The sequence below is a fragment of the Taudactylus pleione genome, unplaced genomic scaffold (genome assembly GCF_031769625.1).
Source record: "Taudactylus pleione unplaced genomic scaffold, aTauple2 ptg000117l, whole genome shotgun sequence".
Taxonomy (NCBI): Eukaryota; Metazoa; Chordata; class Amphibia; order Anura; family Myobatrachidae; genus Taudactylus; species Taudactylus pleione.
The window spans coordinates 14,913,588-14,924,400 of NW_028284519.1; the positions used below are offsets into that span (position 1 = coordinate 14,913,588).

General features: G+C 34.9%; 3 non-coding genes across 3 annotated transcripts; all 3 read right to left on the reverse strand.

The window, feature by feature from the left end:
- Positions 1-2,561: 2,561 nt before the first annotated feature.
- TRNAD-GUC (transfer RNA aspartic acid (anticodon GUC)) lies at positions 2,562-2,633 on the reverse strand. The gene has a single exon. It is a non-coding gene; the product is annotated as a tRNA-Asp (tRNA).
- A 5,278-nt stretch (positions 2,634-7,911) lies between these two features.
- TRNAD-GUC (transfer RNA aspartic acid (anticodon GUC)) lies at positions 7,912-7,983 on the reverse strand. Its single transcript has one exon. It is a non-coding gene; the product is annotated as a tRNA-Asp (tRNA).
- A 2,068-nt stretch (positions 7,984-10,051) lies between these two features.
- On the reverse strand, positions 10,052-10,123 carry TRNAD-GUC (transfer RNA aspartic acid (anticodon GUC)). Its single transcript has one exon. It is a non-coding gene; the product is annotated as a tRNA-Asp (tRNA).
- Between the last annotated feature and the right edge of the window lie 690 nt (positions 10,124-10,813).

A 10,813-nucleotide genomic window follows, 5' to 3' on the forward strand; every position in this document is an offset into this window, starting at 1 on the left:
CCCAAAAAACATGTCATGGTTAGCTATCGAAATGTGTATGTCATTGGCCAAAGAGATTATATGCTACATTTTTTCAAGCTAATTTAAAACCCTAAAGAAATATTTAACCTATTATTTGGAAAATGAAAAGTCAGTAATATTGACAACATAATTTTACTCTTGCAATGCATAGCACTCTAAAGTCTTTTCTCCTGCTCTAACCAAGCAGTGTATTGAATCACTATTTATTACTTTGATAAATATACCCAAAACCAGGTCATGGTGACCTCACAAATTGTACTTGTAGCACTGGCCATGAAGCTTTCATGCAAGATTTTTTCAAGTTGACATAAACCCTGGATTTAATTTAGATAAGGCATTTTTGTTATCTCAATGAAACAAAGTGAAACAGCATGCAAAAAAAGAGATTGAAAGTTCAAAACTCCCAGTCGAGAAATCAAACCCCGGTCTCCCGCAGGTCAGGCGGGGATACTTCACACTATACTAACGAGGACTTACTTGGTCAATTTTTGGCAAAATATGATCAAAAAATATACCCAAAAAACATGTCATGGTTAGCTATCGAAATGTGTATGTCATTGGCCAAAGAGATTATATGCTACATTTTTTCAAGCTAATTTAAAACCCTAAAGAAATATTTAAACTATTATTTGGCAAATGAAAAGTCAGTAATTTTGACAACATAATTTTACTCTTGCAATGCATTGCACTCTAAAGTCTTTTCTCCTGCTCTAACCAAGCAGTGTATTGAATCACTATTTATTACTTTGATAAATATACCCAAAACCAGGTCATGGGGACCTCGTAAATTCTACTTGTAGCACTGGCCATGAAGCTTACATGCAAGATTTTTTCAAGTTGACATAAACCCTGGATTCAATTTGGATAAGGCATTTTTGTTATCTCAATGAAACAAAGTGAAACAGCATGCAAAAAAAGTGATTGAAAGTTCAAAACTCCCAGTCGAGAAATCAAACCCCGGTCCTCTTCAGGTCAGGCGGGGATACTTCACACTAATCTAACGAGGACTTACTTGATCAATTTTTGGCTAAATATGATCAAAAAATATACCCAAAAAACATGTCATGGTTAGCTATCGAAATGTGTATGTCATTGGCCAAAGAGATTATATGCTACATTTTTTCAAGCTAATTTAAAACCCTAAAGAAATATTGAACCTATTATTTGGCAAATGAAAAGTCAGTAATTTTGACAACATAATTTTACTCTTGCAATGCATAGAACTCTAAAGTCTATTCTTCTGCTCTAACCAAGCAGTGTATTGAATAACTATTTATTACTTTGATAAATATACCTAAAGCCAGGTCATGGGGACCTCGCAAACTGTAGTTGTAGCACTGGCCATGAAGCTTACATGCAAGCTTTTTTTCAAGTTGACATAAACCCTGGATTCAATTTGGATAAGGCATTTTTGTTATCTCAATGAAACAACGTGAAACAGCACACATAAAAGAGATTAAAAGTTCAAAACTCCCTGTCGGGGAATTGAACCCCGGTCTCCCGCATGACAGGCGGGGATACTCAGCACTATACTAACGAGGACTTCCTTGGTCAATTTTTGGCAAAATTTGATCAAAAAATATACCCAAAAAACATGTCATGGTTAGCTATCGAAATGTGTATGCCATTGGCCAAAGAGATTATATGCTACATTTTTTCAAGCTAATTTAAAACCCTAAAGAAATATTTAACCTATTATTTGGCAAATGAAAAGACAGTAATATTGACAACATAATTTTACTCTTGCAATGCATAGCACTCTAAAGTCTTTTCTCCTGCTCTAACCAAGCAGTGTATTAAATCACTATTTACTACTTTGATAAATATACCCAAAACCAGGTCATGGTGACCTCACAAATTGTACTTGTAGCACTGGCCATGAAGCTTACATGCAAGATTTTTTCAAGTTGACATAAACCCTGGATTCAATTTAGATAAGGCATTTTTGTTATCTCAATGAAACAAAGTGAAACAGCATGCAAAAAAAGCGATTGAAAGTTCAAAACTCCCAGTCGAGAAATCAAACCCCGTTCTCCCGCAGGTCAGGCGGGGATACTTCACACTATACTAACGAGGACTTACTTGGTCAATTTTTGGCAAAATATGATCAAAAAATATACCCAAAAAACATGTCATGGTTAGCTATCGAAATGTGTATGTCATTGGCCAAAGAGATTATATGCTACATTTTTTCAAGCTAATTTAAAACCCTAAAGAAATATTTAAACTATTATTTGGCAAATGAAAAGTCAGTAATTTTGACAACATAATTTTACTCTTGCAATACATACCACTCTAAAGTCAATTCTCCTGCTCTAACCAAGCAGTGTATTGAATAACTATTTATTACTTTGATAAATATACCTAAAGCCAGGTCATGGGGACCTCGCAAACTGTACTTGTAGCACTGGCCATGAAACTTACAAGCAAGATTTTTTTCAAGTTGACATAAACCCTGGATTCAATTTGGATAAGGCATTTTTGTTATCTCAATAAAACAACGTGAAACAGCACACAGAAAAGAGATTAAAAGTTCAAAACTCCCCATCGGGGAATTGAACCCCGGTCTCCCACGTGACAGGTGGGGATACTCACCACTATACTAACGAGGACTTACTTTGTCAATTTTTGGCAAAATTTGATCAAAAAATAGACCCAAAAAACATGTCATGGTTAGCTATCGAAATGTGTATGTCATTGGCCAAAGAGATTATATGCTACATTTTTTCAAGCTAATTTAAAACCCTAAAGAAATATTTAACCTATTATTTGGAAAATGAAAAGTCAGTAATATTGACAACATAATTTTACTCTTGCAATGCATTGCACTCTAAAGTCTTTTCTCCTGCTCTAACCAAGCAGTGTATTGAATCAATATTTATTAATTTGATAAATATACCCAAAACCAGGTCATGGGGACCTCGTAAATTCTACTTGTAGCACTGGCCATGAAGCTTACATGCAAGATTTTTTCAAGTTGACATAAACACCGGATTCAATTTAGATAAGGCATTTTTGTTATCTCAATGAAACAAAGTGAAACAGCATGCAAAAAAAGTGATTGAAAGTTCAAAACTCCCAGTCGACAAATCAAACCCCGGTCCTCTTCAGGTCAGGCGGGGATACTTCACACTAATCTAACGAGGACTTACTTGATCAATTTTTGGCTAAATATGATCAAAAAATATACCCAAAAAACATGTCATGGTTAGCTATCGAAATGTGTATGTCATTGGCCAAAGAGATTATATGCTACATTTTTTCAAGCTAATTTAAAACACTAAAGAAATATTGAACCTATTATTTGGCAAATGAAAAGTCAGTAATTTTGACAACATAATTTTACTCTTGCAATGCATAGAACTCTAAAGTCTATTCTTCTGCTCTAACCAAGCAGTGTATTGAATAACTATTTATTACTTTGATAAATATACCTAAAGCCAGGTCATGGGGACCTCGCAAACTGTAGTTGTAGCACTGGCCATGAAGCTTACATGCAAGCTTTTTTTCAAGTTGACATAAACCCTGGATTCAATTTGGATAAGGCATTTTTGTTATCTCAATGAAACAACGTGAAACAGCACACATAAAAGAGATTAAAAGTTCAAAACTCCCCGTCGGGGAATTGAACCCCGGTCTCCCGCATGACAGGCGGGGATACTCAGCACTATACTAACGAGGACTTACTTGGTCAATTTTTGGCAAAATTTGATCAAAAAATATACCCAAAAAACATGTCATGGTTAGCTATCGAAATGTGTATGCCATTGGCCAAAGAGATTATATGCTACATTTTTTCAAGCTAATTTAAAACCCTAAAGAAATATTTAACCTATTATTTGGAAAATGAAAAGTCAGTAATATTGACAACATAATTTTACTCTTGCAATGCATAGCACTCTAAAGTCTTTTCTCCTGCGCTAACCAAGCAGTGTATTGAATCACTATTTATTACTTTGATAAATATACCCAAAACCAGGTCATGGGGACCTCCTAAATTCTACTTGTAGCCCAGGCCATGAAGCTTACATGCAAGATTTTTTTCAAGTTGACATAATCCCTGGATTCAATTTAGATAAGGCATTTTTGTTATCTCAATGAAACAAAGTGAAACAGCATGCAAAAAAAGAGATTAAAAGTTCAAAACTCCCCGTCTGGGAATTGAATCCCAGCTCCCGCATCACAGGCGGAGACACTTCACACTATACTAACGAGGGCTTACTTGGTCAATTCTTGGCAAAATATGATCAAAAAATATACCCAAAAAACATGTCATGGTTAGCTATCGAAATTTGTATGTCATTGGCCAAAGAGATTATATGCTACATTTTTTCAAGCTAATTTAAAACCCTAAAGAAATATTTAACCTATTATTTGGCAAATGAAAAGACAGTAATATTGACAACATAATTTTACTCTTGCAATGCATAGCACTCTAAAGTCTTTTCTCCTGCTCTAACCAAGCAGTGTATTAAATCACTATTTACTACTTTGATAAATATACCCAAAACCAGGTCATGGTGACCTCACAAATTGTACTTGTAGCACTGGCCATGAAGCTTACATGCAAGATTTTTTCAAGTTGACATAAACCCTGGATTCAATTTAGATAAGGCATTTTTGTTATCTCAATGAAACAAAGTGAAACAGCATGCAAAAAAAGCGATTGAAAGTTCAAAACTCCAAGTCGAGAAATCAAACCCCGGTCTCCCGCAGGTCAGGCGGGGATACTTCACACTATACTAACGAGGACTTACTTGGTGAATTTTTGGCAAAATATTATCAAAAAATATACCCAAAAAACATGTCATGGTTAGCTATCGAAATGTGTATGTCATTGGCCAAAGAGATTATATGCTACATTTTTTCAAGCTAATTTAAAACCCTAAAGAAATATTTAAACTATTATTTGGCAAATGAAAAGTCAGTAATTTTGACAACATAATTTTACTCTTGCAATACATAGCACTCTAAAGTCAATTCTCCTGCTCTAACCAAGCAGTGTATTGAATAACTATTTATTACTTTGATAAATATACCTAAAGCCAGGTCATGTGGACCTCGCAAACTGTACTTGTAGCACTGGCCATGAAACTTACATGCAAGATTTTTTTCAAGTTGACATAAACCCTGGATTCAATTTGGATAAGGCATTTTTGTTATCTCAATGAAACAACGTGAAACAGCACACAGAAAAGAGATTAAAAGTTCAAAACTCCCCGTCGGGGACTTGAACCCCGGTTTCCCACGTGACAGGCGGGGATACTCACCACTATACTAACAAGGACTTACTTTGTCAATTTTAGGCAAAATTTGATCAAAAAATATACCCAAAAAACATGTCATGGTTAGCTATCGAAATGTGTATGTCATTGGCCAAAGAGATTATATGCTACATTTTTTCAAGCTAATTTAAAACCCTAAAGAAATATTTAACCTATTATTTGGAAAATGAAAAGTCAGTAATATTGACAACATAATTTTACTCTTGCAATGCATAGCACTCTAAAGTCTTTTCTCCTGCTCTAACCAAGCAGTGTATTGAATCACTATTTATTACTTTGATAAATATACCCAAAACCAGGTCATGGTGACCTCACAAATTGTACTTGTAGCACTGGCCATGAAGCTTTCATGCAAGATTTTTTCAAGTTGACATAAACCCTGGATTTAATTTAGATAAGGCATTTTTGTTATCTCAATGAAACAAAGTGAAACAGCATGCAAAAAAAGAGATTGAAAGTTCAAAACTCCCAGTCGAGAAATCAAACCCCGGTCTCCCGCAGGTCAGGCGGGGATACTTCACACTATACTAACGAGGACTTACTTGGTCAATTTTTGGCAAAATATGATCAAAAAATATACCCAAAAAACATGTCATGGTTAGCTATCGAAATGTGTATGTCATTGGCCAAAGAGATTATATGCTACATTTTTTCAAGCTAATTTAAAACCCTAAAGAAATATTTAAACTATTATTTGGCAAATGAAAAGTCAGTAATTTTGACAACATAATTTTACTCTTGCAATGCATTGCACTCTAAAGTCTTTTCTCCTGCTCTAACCAAGCAGTGTATTGAATCACTATTTATTACTTTGATAAATATACCCAAAACCAGGTCATGGGGACCTCGTAAATTCTACTTGTAGCACTGGCCATGAAGCTTACATGCAAGATTTTTTCAAGTTGACATAAACCCTGGATTCAATTTGGATAAGGCATTTTTGTTATCTCAATGAAACAAAGTGAAACAGCATGCAAAAAAAGTGATTGAAAGTTCAAAACTCCCAGTCGAGAAATCAAACCCCGGTCCTCTTCAGGTCAGGCGGGGATACTTCACACTAATCTAACGAGGACTTACTTGATCAATTTTTGGCTAAATATGATCAAAAAATATACCCAAAAAACATGTCATGGTTAGCTATCGAAATGTGTATGTCATTGGCCAAAGAGATTATATGCTACATTTTTTCAAGCTAATTTAAAACCCTAAAGAAATATTGAACCTATTATTTGGCAAATGAAAAGTCAGTAATTTTGACAACATAATTTTACTCTTGCAATGCATAGAACTCTAAAGTCTATTCTTCTGCTCTAACCAAGCAGTGTATTGAATAACTATTTATTACTTTGATAAATATACCTAAAGCCAGGTCATGGGGACCTCGCAAACTGTAGTTGTAGCACTGGCCATGAAGCTTACATGCAAGCTTTTTTTCAAGTTGACATAAACCCTGGATTCAATTTGGATAAGGCATTTTTGTTATCTCAATGAAACAACGTGAAACAGCACACATAAAAGAGATTAAAAGTTCAAAACTCCCTGTCGGGGAATTGAACCCCGGTCTCCCGCATGACAGGCGGGGATACTCAGCACTATACTAACGAGGACTTCCTTGGTCAATTTTTGGCAAAATTTGATCAAAAAATATACCCAAAAAACATGTCATGGTTAGCTATCGAAATGTGTATGCCATTGGCCAAAGAGATTATATGCTACATTTTTTCAAGCTAATTTAAAACCCTAAAGAAATATTTAACCTATTATTTGGCAAATGAAAAGACAGTAATATTGACAACATAATTTTACTCTTGCAATGCATAGCACTCTAAAGTCTTTTCTCCTGCTCTAACCAAGCAGTGTATTAAATCACTATTTACTACTTTGATAAATATACCCAAAACCAGGTCATGGTGACCTCACAAATTGTACTTGTAGCACTGGCCATGAAGCTTACATGCAAGATTTTTTCAAGTTGACATAAACCCTGGATTCAATTTAGATAAGGCATTTTTGTTATCTCAATGAAACAAAGTGAAACAGCATGCAAAAAAAGCGATTGAAAGTTCAAAACTCCCAGTCGAGAAATCAAACCCCGTTCTCCCGCAGGTCAGGCGGGGATACTTCACACTATACTAACGAGGACTTACTTGGTCAATTTTTGGCAAAATATGATCAAAAAATATACCCAAAAAACATGTCATGGTTAGCTATCGAAATGTGTATGTCATTGGCCAAAGAGATTATATGCTACATTTTTTCAAGCTAATTTAAAACCCTAAAGAAATATTTAAACTATTATTTGGCAAATGAAAAGTCAGTAATTTTGACAACATAATTTTACTCTTGCAATACATACCACTCTAAAGTCAATTCTCCTGCTCTAACCAAGCAGTGTATTGAATAACTATTTATTACTTTGATAAATATACCTAAAGCCAGGTCATGGGGACCTCGCAAACTGTACTTGTAGCACTGGCCATGAAACTTACAAGCAAGATTTTTTTCAAGTTGACATAAACCCTGGATTCAATTTGGATAAGGCATTTTTGTTATCTCAATAAAACAACGTGAAACAGCACACAGAAAAGAGATTAAAAGTTCAAAACTCCCCATCGGGGAATTGAACCCCGGTCTCCCACGTGACAGGTGGGGATACTCACCACTATACTAACGAGGACTTACTTTGTCAATTTTTGGCAAAATTTGATCAAAAAATAGACCCAAAAAACATGTCATGGTTAGCTATCGAAATGTGTATGTCATTGGCCAAAGAGATTATATGCTACATTTTTTCAAGCTAATTTAAAACCCTAAAGAAATATTTAACCTATTATTTGGAAAATGAAAAGTCAGTAATATTGACAACATAATTTTACTCTTGCAATGCATTGCACTCTAAAGTCTTTTCTCCTGCTCTAACCAAGCAGTGTATTGAATCAATATTTATTAATTTGATAAATATACCCAAAACCAGGTCATGGGGACCTCGTAAATTCTACTTGTAGCACTGGCCATGAAGCTTACATGCAAGATTTTTTCAAGTTGACATAAACACCGGATTCAATTTAGATAAGGCATTTTTGTTATCTCAATGAAACAAAGTGAAACAGCATGCAAAAAAAGTGATTGAAAGTTCAAAACTCCCAGTCGAGAAATCAAACCCCGGTCCTCTGCAGGTCAGGCGGGGATCCTTCACACTATACTAACGAGGACTTACTTGGTCAATTTTTGGCAAAATATGATCAAAAAATATACCCAAAAAACATGTCATGGTGAGCTATCGAAATGTGTATGTCATTGGCCAAAGAGATTATATGCTACATTTTTTCAAGCTAATTTAAAACCCTAAAGAAATATTGAACCTATTATTTGGCAAATGAAAAGTCAGTAATTTTGACAACATAATTTTACTCTTGCAATCGATAGAACTCTAAAGTCTATTCTTCTGCTCTAACCAAGCAGTGTATTGAATAACTATTTATTACTTTGATAAATATACCTAAAGCCAGGTCATGGGGACCTCGCAAACTGTAGTTGTAGCACTGGCCATGAAGCTTACATGCAAGCTTTTCTTCAAGTTGACATAAACCCTGGATTCAATTTGGATAAGGCATTTTTGTTATCTCAATGAAACAACGTGAAACAGCACACATAAAAGAGATTAAAAGTTCAAAACTCCCCGTCGGGGAATTGAACCCCGGTCTCCCGCATGACATGCGGGGATACTCAGCACTATACTAACGAGGACTTACTTGGTCAATTTCTGGCAAAATTTGATCAAAAAATATACCCAAAAACATGTCATGGTTAGCTATCGAAATGTGTATGCCATTGGCCAAAGAGATTATATGCTACATTTTTTCAAGCTAATTTAAAACCCTAAAGAAATATTTAACCTATTATTTGGAAAATCAAAAGTCAGTAATATTGACAACATAATTTTACTCTTGCAATGCATAGCACTCTAAAATCTTTTCTCCTGCGCTAACCAAGCAGTGTATTGAATCACTATTTATTACTTTGATAAATATACCCAAAACCAGGTCATGGGGACCTCCTAAATTCTACTTGTAGCCCTGGCCATGAAGCTTACATGCAAGATTTTTTTCAAGTTGACATAATCCCTGGATTCAATTTAGATAAGGCATTTTTGTTATCTCAATGAAACAAAGTGAAACAGCATGCAAAAAAAGAGATTAAAAGTTCAAAACTCCCAGTCGAGAAATCAAACCCCGGTCTCCCGCAGGTCAGGCGGGGATACTTCACACTATACTAACGAGGACTTACTTGGTCAATTTTTGGCAAAATATGATCAAAAAATATACCCAAAAAACATGTCATGGTTAGCTATCGAAATGTGTATGTCATTGGCCAAAGAGATTATATGCTACATTTTTTCAAGCTAATTTAAAACCGTAAAGAAATATTTAACCTATTATTTGGCAAATGAAAAGTCAGTAATTTTGACAACATAATTTTACTCTTGCAATGCATAGCACTCTAAAGTCTATTCTCTTGCTCTAACCAAGCAGTGTATTGAATAACTATTTATTACTTTGTTAAATATACCTAAAGCCAGGTCATGGGGACCTCGCAAACTGTACTTGTAGCAATGGCCATGAAACTTACATGCAAGATTTTTTTCAAGTTGACATAAACCCTGGATTCAATTTGGATAAGGCATTTTTGTTATCTCAATGAAACAACGTGAAACAGCACACAGAAAAGAGATTAAAAGTTCAAAACTCCCCGTCGGGGGATTGAACCCCGGTCTCCTGCATGACAGGCGGGGATACTCACCACTATACTAACGAGGACTTACCTGGTCTATTTTTGGCAAAATTTTATCAAAAAATATACGCTAAAAACATGTCATGGTTAGCTATCGAAATTTGTATGTCATTGGCCAAAGAGATTATATGCTACATTTTTTCAAGCTAATTTAAAATCCTAAAGAAATATTTAACCTATTATTTGGCAAATGAAAAGTCAGTAATATTGACAACATAATTTTACTCTTGCAATGCATAGCACTCTAAAGTCTTTTCTCCTGCTCTAACCAAGCAGTGTATTGAATCACTATTTATTACTTTGATAAATATACCCAAAACCAGGTCATGGTGACCTCACAAATTGTACTTGTAGCACTGGCCATGAAGCTTACATGCAAGATTTTTTCAAGTTGACATAAACCCTGGATTCAATTTAGATAAGGCATTTTTGTTATCTCAATGAAACAAAGTGAAACAGCATGCAAAAAAAGAGATTGAAAGTTCAAAACTCCCAGTCGAGAAATCAAACCCCGGTCTCCCGCAGGTCAGGCGGGGATACTTCACACTATACTAACGAGGACTTACTTGGTCAATTTTTGGCAAAATATGATCAAAAAATATACACAAAAAACATGTCATGGTTAGCTATTGAAATGTGTATGTCATTGGCCAAAGAGATTATATGCTACATTTTTTCAAGCTAATTTAAAACCCTAAAGAAATATTTAACCTATT